The 13,316-nt window shown below is 44.8% G+C and overlaps 1 protein-coding gene and 1 non-coding gene across 3 annotated transcripts in view; one reads left to right on the forward strand and one right to left on the reverse strand.

The window, feature by feature from the left end:
• The window catches only part of ADARB2 (adenosine deaminase RNA specific B2 (inactive)), a 568,510-nt gene that overhangs the window by 268,296 nt on the left and 286,898 nt on the right, over positions 1-13,316 (reverse strand). The gene's annotated exons all lie outside the window — the stretch shown is intronic.
• TRNAP-CGG (transfer RNA proline (anticodon CGG)) lies at positions 8,563-8,629 on the forward strand. The gene has a single exon. It is a non-coding gene; the product is annotated as a tRNA-Pro (tRNA).

The following is a 13,316-nucleotide window of genomic DNA, read 5'->3' on the forward strand; positions in this document are numbered from 1 at the left end:
TCACCTCTAGAGTATAGAGATCAGCTCACCTGGAGAAAATGGATGCTTTGGAAGATGGACTCCATGGCACTGTACCCCACTGATGTCACTGCCCTCCCCGGGCTTTACCTCCAAATCTTCATGAGTTTCCTAACCTTGATCTGGCAACACTGCCCCCCATCCCCACCAGTGGCCAAGGGGAACCTTGCAACCCAAAGTGGGAGGGAGCTGAAGATGATGGGACATCTGGGGAGGGAGAACCAGGTAGGGTGGGGTGTGGAAGATGAGGCAAATCCCATCCCTGAAAAATCCTGACAATTGTAGGTTGGTGAGACTTCTCTCCTAATGATCTGTACCTTCCCTCACAAAACTATGTTTCCCAGAATTCCCTGGAGTTGTTTTTAAGCTCATGTTCGTCTAGTGAAGGTGTATTCTAAGTACAGGCAACTACATCCAGTATATTAATCTCCAGTATCTTTTGTTCCCCCCCTTTCCCTTTGTTATCTCACTGTCAATATTCTGCTTAAGGTGCAGCAGATCTCATCTCAGAAGCACCCTTTTGCTTATTTGCAACAAATCATTTTAACAAAATATGCTCACAGAGAAGTAGGCTTGCCAGTCCCCAGTGGGGGATCTCCCAGTTTTTATGCTTCTCCCTGCCGCCAGCCTGGTGGCCAGGGGAAGCCTCGCCCCAACAGCCACCATGTGTCTTTAGGGCAGGTTTAGAAGTTGGAAACTGCTTGAGTTTTGGAAGGTGTGTATGCCTTTAAATCTCAGTAAGAGGAAAGCTGGATGGGGGCAGGATGAGCAGGCAGAGTCATGTGGCTCTTTCCAGTGAGTGTGTGAAACGGTGAGAAAGTAAGACAGCAGAGTCCCTCTGTTTGTTTTGCATTTGTTTCAGAAGTCATTTGCATAGTAAAGAGTAAACTAGAACCCGATTATGGGATGGAGGAAAACTCCACCCCCTAGACTGTTTTGTTCCTTACTTTTGTTTTCCTGTGTTAGTCTGAAGAAGTTGGTTGAAATACAGTAGATTGTCACATTCAACAACTCCCATGAGTAAATTGCCCCAGAGAGATCACAAAAGTTTGGGCTTGCAAACTGTGTTTATTTTGGCTGCTTTGTGAGTGTGTGTGTGTCCCTTAATAAAGCTATGGCAAAGGACTTGAGGGGATATGACAAATTTCACTTTCATTTAGTGGAAGTACAGTGGCTGGGGAAGCCTTCGAAGGTAAAAAAAAGGATGAGGAAATGAAGACTTGTATTCAGGGGAACTGCACTGCTGTATTTTTTTAAGGGAATGGGAAAGTTTCCAGGCTCCACCCCCAAAGTCCCTAGGTATTTCCCAAGCTGAAGCCATGGCAGGAGTATAACCCTCTCCACCATGTTTTTTACTGTGGACACTTCTGACAACTGACATTTGGCTGTAGTTTTTTTTTCATGACTTAGTTTGTAAAATCCGCACACATTTTTCTGTAATAAACAGGGTGCTTTGTGTGTATGTGCATGACTGTGTATTGTGACCTGTTCTTTCATTATGTAGCTGACAATGTCTGATTATCTTACTATGCCTTTTCTGCCCTATAGAAGGGCTTAAGAGGTGACCCATCTAGGGAAGGCGTTCTCCTCCCTCCTTCCCACTGCCCTTTGAAATGGCATCTGATTTTAAAAGGTAATATACATGGCAAATGAAGCCACGTTTGTGTTTTTAGGGACAAAGTTCATTTATAAGAAAAGGACTGAGTACCCAGAGATTGTAAATTCAGTTTGGAATGATTAGATGAATGCGCTCTTGGATAATTACTAGTTGGGGGTAACCTCAAATATATAATTAGAAGGAGACCAAAGCGTTTCAATCTAATTTAACGACTTGGCACTTTATGAGCTAAAAGATCAACCCTGTAATAAACAAGGTGCTTTGTGTTTGTGTGTGTGTGTTGTGACCTGTTCTTTCATTACCTAGCTGACAATTTCTATGTTGACTGATTGTCTTACTATGTCTTTCCTGCCCGACGGAGGGAGGGGCTTAGGAGTCAATCCATCTAGAGAAGCCGTTCTCCGCCCTGTTTTAGGATGAGGAAGGTGCTGGGATCTAGGTAACCTCAGACTCTTGACGCACGACAGTTTAAAATGTCCCATTTCTTCTTTCGCTCAGCCTTCTCACTTGGCAGCTACTTCTGAAGAAACACCTCCCGTTTATAGTTGCAGAAATGTGGCTTTTGGAACTGTCCCTAACAGACGCTCGAAGGAACTGGGAGGCTGTCAGGGCACATTTTTAGATGGGGGTGGGGTGGTGGTGGTGAAAGAAAATGCTGAAAAGGTCAGTTTGGGGGGCTTTTTTTTTTAGTTTTACACTGATCTCTCCTGTGCGGAAAGGGGAGAAATTCTTTTTGACAGCCTGCCCTGCGAAAGGTTAGGCTATCCAGCAGTCTGTGTGACATATGGGCCCTAGGCTGAAAGCGGCACAAGAGACCCTGTACTGGAGCATAACAGGTGCTGGGTGTTTCAGCAGGCCGCTTCGGTTTCTCGTACATCTGACAACTGGGTCGCACAAATCTGCTGTCATAAAGAGTGGGAACCGCAGGCTGATTGCCTTTGAGCATACGCAGACTTCTCTTTAACACCAGAACAGAAGCCTTTCTGGGAATGCAGAGTGCTTTTCTCCTTTGGAAGGACTCACTTGAAAAAGAAAAGAAAAAATAAAAGCAGCTATGCTCATTTGCTTATATGCAGATTATAATCAGGGCCGTGCTTAATGCTGAGTAAAGGATGCCATCCTCTTGCACACTGACCTGGGATTATGCCCCATTGAACAGTGTGTTACTTATTTCTCTGTCAACACAGGGACAGGCTGTTAGAGTTCCATATGAAGTTTTCCGGATATGCTGTTGAATAACCGATTCCCCCAAAGTTGGCTCCACGCAGAGCTGAAACAGGGCTGCAAAATGGCAAGCAGCTATTTTACATGCTTTGTGAAACGTTACCTAAATCTCATGTGGGCGTCCTAGTGAGATGAGGAGGAAGAACAGATGGTGTAAACTTAGCGATGCTTCTGAATTCTTCCCAATACGAATTCTCTCTGGAATAAGAAACTCTCATCTGTATTGCCTGTGTCATAGAATGGAACTGCGTGCATATTCTTTTCACCCATCTTCTATGGATGTATTCTAGAATTTTGGAAGGCGTGTGTGTGTGGTTATGCATTATCATTATAAAAGTAATACAGATTGCAAAAAATATTGAATGCGCATAAAAAGGTGTATCTAAAGTGTGTTATATTCACACAAATGTTCACATATATTTACAGTGGATAAGCAAAGGATGGAAAACAATATACTCCTTACAGTAAAATGATGGCAAAGGTATGGATTGGACTGATGGACATTCATCCAACCCCACATCACAAATGAAGATTCAAACTACCACCTATAATGCAGCAAAAGTGCAGTTATCCAAGTAATTTTTTAGTGTGTGCATATGCTCTATGATAGCACATGCATGCACAACAATTAAAAAAAGCTTGGCAGGACATTTTGTTAGGCTTTCTACCCTCTAATTACAGCAATCGGAGAAATACATTTTAAATGAAATCCCATACCATTCTGGCCAGGTATAACCTACCTGGAAGATTGCCATATGTGGCTGGCAGTCTAGCTATACAGGCCTACTTTCAAGGCACAACCAGGTAGTTATCATTTTTATAGATTGGCTGCTTGGTTTTATTGTTTCTGGTTTTAAGACTGCAGATATTGAAGGTATTCCCTCTTGTGCTGATTTCTCACATCTGGGAACCCTCACAGGTGTTGAATCCTTATAGTTGTTTCTTGTGCTTAGCATAGCGCTTCCTTTGGGAAGGAGTAAAATGTCCTTTGGCTTTTCCCATTCTTCTATCTGTGAATTTGTGAAGAAGAGTCCAGCATGCAAAACTGCACTGGGCTGACCTCTTACAGTGGATTCAGAAGAGCGTACCTCTTGTTTAAGATTGCACTTTTACTCTCTTGGGTATTATATTTCACAAACCATATGAAAGTCGAATCATATGTTTCGTTTGGAAACTCAATATATCTAATTCTGAACGCAGCAATGCATAAACAAGGGGGGGGGGGTGTATAAATAATGAATCCCTAACATGCAAAAAAATCTGAAAACTAGAAAAAGGCAAACATTGAAGGAAAAGCAGAGATCTCACAATGCTACTTCATGAAATCTTAGTTGCCATCTTGAGAGTTGCCTAGCAACCCCAAAAACAATGTCGAAAGGGGTTTTATTGGCTGCTGCTAGGAGAAGGGGAATTAAAACAGGCAAGGGAAGTGTCAGTAATGGGAAATAGGCAGCAGAAGAAACAGCAAAGGAAGGAGGTAACTACGTTGGTGGACAAGTGAGTGAGTGACCAGTAAAAGAAAAATGGCAGCAGAGGTGACAAAGGAAAGAAAGGATGGCAGTATCAGGGGCGGGAAGGTAAGTAGGTGAGCAAGAGAGAGGGAGCAGCAAAGGAAGGAAGAGGTAGAGGGTGTGGGGTAGAAAGGACAGGAGAAGGAAGCAGGCACCAGCGATGGTGATATTTTCCTATTCAGCAAGCTCTCATGCCTGTATATATCTATTTCCAGACATTTATGGAATTCATCTTGCATTGTTAGCATCCCTAGGTGAACGTCAACATTTGCTGAATGCTGCAATTCATTCTAACACATACAGAACCACCCCCACCCCAGCAAGCAAGATGATCCACTAGCTGAGAGTAAGCTAGATATGAGACAGAGACCAATAAGATTTTCAGGGGATGAGATTTCGGGCATCAAAGCTCATGAGAGATACATGCCCAAGTGATACAGGACTTGTATCTAGCTGTTCTACTTCAGACCAACGCAGCTACCTTCTGAAACCAACTGATACTGAGGGTCTTATAAAAGCTCCTAATTCCAATCGTAGCACAGCCAGACCAAGAATAGATGCCACTTACTGACAGTTCTAGTGTTGTTTTGGAGTTAACACTGGCAAAGGCCTTCAGCTGGCCGAATGCTGAAAGATACTCTCACTTAACTGACACAGTCACTGCTGCTGGAAGAGATTTTCTGTTGTGCTGTAACTAACATATGTGCCATGCATTTCTGGTAAAACCCATTAAAGTATAAAAACTGGTCAGCAGCATGTAAGTCTTACATCCTAAGCAGGCAATAGCTCAGATGATGAAATACAGATAGTAGAATGCTGATCTCATAACGGTGCAAACAGATCACATGAAAGCAGGCTGAAGGAGCCAGTTTGGTGTAGTGGTTAAGTGTGTGGACTCTTATCTGAGAGAACCAGGTTTGATCCCCACTCCTCCACTTACAGCTGCTGGGATGGCCTTGGGTCAGCCATAGTTCTCACAGAGCTGTCCTTGAAAGGGAAGCTGCTGCAAGAGTTCTCTCAGCTCCACCTACCTCACAGGGTGTCTCTTGGGGGAGAAGACAGAGTAGATTGTATGCCACTCTAAGGGCGTTTTCGCACTCACCTTCAGCCGGCACGACCCCCCTCTTCACTGCGCGGATTTCGCACTAAATGCCGTGGAGCAGCCGGAAGAGCCGGAAGCTCCCGGCACAAAAGTCGCTCAAACGTAAACCGCCAAAAAGCAGTTTCCGTTTGCGCGGCTTTTGCGATGGGAGTTTCCGGCTCTTCTGGCTGCTCCGCGGCATTTAGTGCGAAATCCGCGCAGATCCTGCGCGGTGAAGAGGGGGGTCGCGCCGGCTGAAGGTGAGTGCGAAAACGCCCTAAGTCTCTGATTCAGGGAGAAGGGCGGGGTATAAATCTGCAGTCTTCTTCTATTCTACATACCAATGATTCTACATACTTAGGAGAAAGCCTCTTGGAATATCTGAGTCAGCTGCATGGAGATAAGCTGAATACCAGCTATTTCATGGGGGAGAAAGGATGAAAATGATCCACATTATCCACAAAGAACAGGACAAGAAGCAAAAGCTTTAAAATACAGAGAAGTATTTGAGGTTGAAGGTCCAGAGCAGCGTGTTTGCTTCCCTGGAGTATCACAAGCAGGATTCTGTACACTGGTAAATTCTGAGATCCAGCATCCACACAACACCACCTTTCCTTTTGAAATATAAGTATTAGTCCCTCTTAAAAGAAACACCAAAAAACACAAGCCCTTTTTAGACCACAGAATTGGAACTGTGCCTCTCCTTCTTGATCAGTCAGCTCTGCTCCAAAGACCTGATCATGGAGGCTGAGCTGGTGTGTGTAATCCTGTCCCTTTCTGCCTCCATGCACTGATCGTACATACATGAGGAAATCTAAAGAGTGAAGTCAATGCTTAAATGAAATGCACAAAAACCAAACAGGGGCACGCAGCAGGATTTCCAAGGTTGAGGTCTCAGTATTCTGATGTGCTTCTTACTCAAGCTAACTAGTGGAACAGAATTAACAATACACGCACACTTAATTGGTATAAGTTATATAGGTCGATCTTTCCTTTGGTGCCAAATCTGGGTTACTTGGATGCAAGGCATTAATTTTTAATATAGCTCAGACAGATCATCAACCAGGTTCTGAATCAATGCAACATTCATCAGGTTGGAGCCAACCAAGCTGGCTGTTTCTGCTGATCTCCCTGTCTGACTGCTGACCTCCTTCATATGGCTCCTCATGGTCCTTCTACCCTAGAAGAGGCATGTTTGGAGATCAGTGAACTGCAGAGGGAGTGGGGAGTCATAAAAGTTGTGTTCCCCTGTAGAAAATTTAATCTGGATCTAACCCATCTTCTGAATGGTAAACAGGAGGCTCATGGATATGCTAGCTGGATGGGCAGAACATGTGTTGGTGATGGTGCATATCCAGCCTGCTTTTAGAACATGTAGGCCATGATGACACACATTAAATAATGCACTTTCAACCCACTTTCAAACTGGATTTTACTGTATGAGCTTGCATAATCCAGTTGGAAAGTGCATTGAAAGTGCATTATTTAGTGTGCGCGATTGCAGCCGTAGACTCATGTTACTCCATGTTACTCCATTACTCATGTTTATCTCCAATGTTTAAATTTTTATATTCCGTGTATTTTTATTTGTAACTGTTTTGCCATTAAAGGTTTGATATGGTATAAAACTCAAGGCCCAGTTGCTAATAGGCCACGGACCGGTACCCTAGACATTCAAAATTTGGGAGGGGGGGGGCCTTGCAAATTATCTCCTAATTTGTAGGCACCTTCTCAGAAGCCCCTTTGAGAAAGCTGCAGGGGAGAGGCAGAGAGAGGCAAACCGGCCCAGTCCCTAAAGCCATAGGGACCCATAGGCTGGTGCCCACTTAACCTATTTGTTAATCCGGCCATGTTGGTGGGGAGGGGCCTCAGCGGGGTACAGTGCCCTAGAGTCCACCCTTCCAAGCCGCCGTTTTCTCCCGAAAGAGCAATTAACGCACGTCGATCCCAGTTGTTAAATGTTGTACTGAGGCTCCAGGATAAAGCACGGAGCGAAAAAGGCTGACGAAGGTCTGAAACCGTGAGGAATCCCGGGCTGCCGTCCCTTACTCTCTCGGAGACAAGCTGTGCTGGAGATGTGAGGACTCCGCCCAAGTGGCTAAACATAAGGCAGAACAGGAAGGCAATCCCCTTATTATCTTCATACAGCAGACGGTGTGGGGGAGTGAAAAGAACTCTTTTTCCAGCTGCGTTTGTATTATGAGCATTTGTGAACTGAGTATCAGGAGTGGTTCATAAGTTACCAATTATGACTATTGCTATGCATGAATATATAACCCATTAGGATACACATGCATTTAAGTACCATGTATTTTAATTGTATTTTAATTCTTGAATTTTATTGTTAGAATTTTTATGTTGTGAGCCGCCCTGAGCCCGCTTTGGTGGGGTAGGGCGGGATATAAATCAAATAAAATGAAATGAAAAAATATATGTCAGTTGCATATACAGTCTATTGCAGGGGTGACCAAGGGTAGCTCTCCAGATGTTCTTTTGCCTACAACTCCCATCAGCCCCAACTAGCATGGCCAATGGCTGGGGCTGATGGGAATTGTTGGCAAAAAACATCTGGAGAGCTACCGTTGGGCACCCCTGCTCTATTGTGCAAAAGTGTTATTGTTATTCCAGTGTTTTTTGACTTTATTATTCAGTTAGATCGGAACCTGTTGAGATTTACCATTTCCTCCAGGGGAGCTGATCTCTGCCAGCTGGAGATCAATTGTAAAAGCATGCGATCTCCAGGCCCCACCTGGAGGCTGGTAACCCTAGAAAGGGCTCATGCCACAATTCGTTCCTTCGTCCTTAAGGTGCCACGGTGCTCTTGATCGATGCCTAGGGCTGTAGCTAGGATTTCATATTTGGTGGGGCCCGCAGTAGTATTTTTTTGGGGGGGGTTGGGGGCAGGGGGCTACCCAATTTGGCCCTAAACACTTTCTCTGCTTCTCAAGTAAACAAAAGCTCCCCCCCCTTCCCAATTTGTCTAATTCAATAAACTTTCCACGGGTATCTGGCTTCAAGTAGGCTTCTTCTCTCCCCCCACCCCCGTTCCGTTTTGAAGCCCCTACAGTAGCAATGCTGGGCTTGTTCATATTGGTTCATAGGGAAGGGACGGTGGCTCAGTGGTAGAGCATCTGCTTCGGAAGCAGAAGGTCCCAGGTTCAATCCCCGGCATCTCCAACTAAAAAGGGTCCAGGCAAAGAGGTGTGAAAAACCTCCGCTTGAGACCCTGGAGAGCCGCTGCCAGTCTGAGAAGACAATACTGACTTTGATGGACCAAGGGTCTGATTCAGTATAAGGCAGCTGCATATGTTCATATGTTCATATGTTCATGGTTGTATGAACCCAGGAAACTGGGTAGGAGAGGCAAGCTACCTACTTCTTCCTATACCATCATTGCTGAATCAGGGGCAGAAGCAGATCTGCCTTGGGAGGTATTCTTTCACTTTTAACATTTTTATACCACCTTTTGTTCTGTTAAAAGTGACTCATTGTGACTGAGTGGGCTGAAGCTAAATCCTACGAAGACAGAGGTCCTTTGCTTGGGTCGCCGCGGCCCGGGGAGGGGGATCCCCCTGCCGGCTTTTGATGGTGCGCCGCTGACGGCGGCGGACAGGGTCAAGAGCTTGGGGGTGCTGTTGGAGCCTTCCTTAAAGATGGAGGCTCAGATAGCAGCCGCTGCCAAGTCCGCATTTTTTCATCTTAGGCGGGCAAGGCAGCTGGCCCCCTTTCTGGAGCGCGACGACCTAGCAACAGTGATCCATGCTACGGTCACCTCGAGGTTGGACTACTGCAATGCCCTCTACATGGGGCTGCCCCTGTCCCGGACCCGGAAATTGTAGCTGGTGCAGAATGCCGCGGCCCGGCTGCTACTGGGTCTCCCAAAGTGGGGACACATTTGGCCGGGTCTTCGGACTCTGCACTGGCTTCCAGTGATATACCGAGTCCGGTACAAGGTGCTGGTTATTACCTTTAAAGCCCTATATGGCCTGGGACCTGCCTACCTGAAGGACCGTCTCTCCCCATATGTTCCCCAGAGAGCACTGAGGTCAGGAACACAAAATCTCCTCACTATCCCTGGGCCAAAAGAAGCCTGTTTGAAAGCCACCAGAGAAAGGGCTTTCTCCGTTATGGCCCCCGTATGGTGGAATCAGCTGCCGGAAGAGGTGAGGGCCCTGCGGGACTTGGTTCAGTTCTGCAGGGCCTGTAAGACGACCCTCTTCCGGCTAGCCTATACCTAGCTAGGATGACAACTTGATGAAGCTGGCTAGCCATCTGTCTATAGGAAATTGAAATGTTACTGTTTTTTTTTAAGGTTTTAACTGTTTAACTGTTTAAATATTTAATTGTTTTTATACTTAAAATTGTTTAAATTTTATGTTTGATTAATTGTTGGAAGCCGCCCTGAGCCATTCGTGGGAAGGACGGGATATAAATCTCGAATAAATAAATAAATAAATCGTAACAATTAAAGATATCCACAGTTATTAAAGCAACAATTAAAAGGTCATTAGGGTTTGTAGAATCTTTCGGGCTCAAGTGCCGTGTTCTACTGGAGAAAGTTTTTCTTCCAGACGTTTCGTTCTCAGCTGCGGAGAACATCCTTAGTGGCGCTGCATGAATTAAAAGGTCATGCTGGTAAAACTGCTTAGGAGTCCATAGGGTAAAATAAATCCGGAAAAGCTGGAATGCATCCTCCCATACCTTTATTGGAGAGGCTTGTCTAGAGGAACAGGTTCCAAGGAACTTAAGAAAACCTGACTTGGCATTCGAGGGATGTGTAAACAGGATGAAACCAATAAAAATAAGCATCAAGGATAGACTTTCACAACTTAATTTTGAGGGGGGAAATCCACAAAAGCAATAGCTGTCGATGCTGGTGAATTGTTTAAAAATAACCCTCTATTCCTTCTTTTGCTTCCTCTCATACTTTTAAATAGAACACATTAAACTCACCAAGGGAATCTGGTCCTGACACGACTCTGCGTTTCTCTTCATGTACTGAAAGCAGTCTGTCTGATGAGGACACAGAGGGCCAGTAATTTACTACCTCAGCCGTAATTTTAAATGCTTTGCCCACTGCAGACATTGAAGCTTTCATTCTATAATTATAGAGGAATCAAAAGTCTACCACTGCAATGTATTGAGCAATGGCACTGGCTATTTATAATGGTCTCATCTCAGGGCATGTGGTTTTCATATATCAGTGCTGCTGTTGGGAATACTCTTGCTTCTTGGCTGAGGACAGTAGCCCTCTCCAATTATTAAGAAACAGTGTACACCACTGCTGTTGAAAAATAAAAGATCATTTGAGATAACGATTTACCAAGGCTCAGTTTGATACCAAGTTAGGCTGCTGTAATCCAGTTGACTCAGCCTTCCATCCTTCCAAGGTTGGTAAAATGAGTAACCAGCTCGCTGGGGGGTAAAGTGTAGATGACAAGGGAAGGCAATGTCAAACCACCTCGTAAAAAGTCTGCCAAGAAAACGTCATGATGTGATGTCACTCCATGGGTCGGTAACGACTTGATGCTTGCACAGGGGACAACCTTTACCTTTTTAGGGCTTCAATGGGGGTATAATGCCATAGTGTCCACCTTCCAAAGCAGATATTTTCTCCAGGTGGGCTGATCTCTGTCGTCTGGAGATCAGTTAAAAGGAAGTACTTCTTCACCCAAAGGGTGATTAACATGTGGAATTCACTGCCACAGGAGGTGGTGGTGGCCACAAGTATAGCCACCTTCAAGAGGGGTTTAGATAAAAATATGGAGCAGAGGTCCATCAGTGGCTATTAGCCACAGTGTATGTGTGTATATAACATTTTTTGCCACTGTGTGACACAGAGTGTTGGACTTGATGGGCCGTTGGCCTGATCCAACATGGCTTCTCTTATGTTCTTATGTTCTTAGTTGTAGTCCCAGGAGATCTCCAGCCTTGAACTGGAGGCTGGCAACCCTAATCACTTACACAGCCTAACTGTGTGAAGGATTGCAACTCAAAGCAAAGGTTTGGGTTCCATCTCTGTGATACACCTTATTATAAAGATTACCGCAATCATCAAAACAGGAAGAGACTGTTCTTGGCTGCTCTTAAAAATTATGATGGGAGAGATTAATTCACAGTTTTTTTAATGAATTGATTGGTACAAAACTGAACCTTAGACTGCATCAATAGAATGACTTTAAACAGGACTTTTTTGTAGCAAGAACTCCTTTGCATATTAGGCCACACACCTCTGATGTAGCCAATCCTCCAAGAGTTTACAGGACTCTTAGTACAGGGCCTACTTAGTACAGGAGGACTGGTGACATCAGGGTGTGTGTGTGTGTGTGTGGCCTAATATGCAAAGGAGTTCCTGCTACAAAAAAGAGCTCTGACTATAAACTAATTGGAGCTGATATTGTTAGTTTAGTCCTAATCATGTGTAAATCATGCCCTTTCTCTGGGGAGTTTATCTACATAACAGCACTTTCAAACAAGTTAAGCTGAAAGGCATTGGTGGAGTAAGCTTCATGGCTGAGCAGGAATTTGGACCTGGGGTTTTCCCAATCCCACTCTAACAGTGCATTTCCTTTGCCATAAAGGCTCTTCTTCAGCTGTTGGTACTGTCTCTGTGAATCCTTGCTCTAAGCCTCATGCTCCCGTTGCAAGATAAATGATAACAATTACCAATAACTGAAAGCTGCTTAATTTGAGGCTGCATTACCCATCATACACTGCAAAGGGAATGCCTGGCTTTGAGTGGGTCCTGTTGCCAAGCAATCTGCACACTGGATCAAAACAATTTCATAAGAAAATGCTCTCCAGCAGAAATTCTCCCCAATTCCCTCGCAGTCTGGCCCTCGTTCCAGGGACCCCACCCCTGTTCTGCTGCTACGCTCTCGCTCCAAACCCGTCTTGCCAACTTCCCAATTTGTTTCGAAAACTGACTCCACTACCGAGCAGTTACAGAAAGAAGCCTTGAAACACGGGGAAGGCTCTCTAGGGCGGACGGACAACACAGCCACACAGTTCATCATTTTAAAAGAGAAACACACATGGTTTACTACTGCCAACAGTCAGCTCGAAGACATTTAGAGGCTCTAGGGTACAATTGTTGTCTGAGGCTGTTTCAATTAACTTCTACCTTTATAATGTACTGAACCTGGACAGGATGCGAGGGGATATTTCCTCTATGCTCACAAAATAAAGAGTAATTGGAAATGTGTCCATGCTAGAAGGTACATCTGAACAACAGGTAGCTCATTCTCCCTTTTTCCTTAGTGGAAAAAACCCATCTTGAGTGCTAAATATCCAAAGACATGGTTCTAGAAGCAGCCTGAAAACCAGAAGGATCTTGAAATATTTAAGTAGGGGTGACTGCCCAATATTATCTGATTTTGCAATTTAATTAGGATTCCCTCCCTTGGACCATGGACATAGGGGAATTTTTTTCTGAGTTCCATAGGAGTGTACTTGGGGAGGGATGGTGGCTCAGTGGTAGAGCATCTGCTTGGTAAGCAGAAGGTTCAATCCCCGGCATCTCCAACTAAAAAGGGTCCAGGCAAATAGGCGTGAAAAACCTCAGCTTGAGACCCTGGAGAGCTGCTGCCAGTCTGAGTAGACAAGACTGACTTTGATGGACTGAGGGTCTGATTCAGCATAAGGAAGCTTCATATGTTCATACGTACTTGGACAATCTTGACATTTAGGGGATTGGCCCATGTTGTCCCATGGCTTCCCAGAGATTACCCAAACCTTAGAAAATCTGCAGGAGCACATTTTCCATGGTTTCTAAATTATGAAATCATACTAATACACTCCTATGGTTCTCTGGGAGGGGGTAGACTCCTATGGTTCTCTGTCTTGGTAGTAGAGCACCTGCTTT

The sequence above is a fragment of the Heteronotia binoei genome, chromosome 10 (genome assembly GCF_032191835.1).
Source record: "Heteronotia binoei isolate CCM8104 ecotype False Entrance Well chromosome 10, APGP_CSIRO_Hbin_v1, whole genome shotgun sequence".
NCBI lineage: Eukaryota > Metazoa > Chordata > Lepidosauria > Squamata > Gekkonidae > Heteronotia > Heteronotia binoei.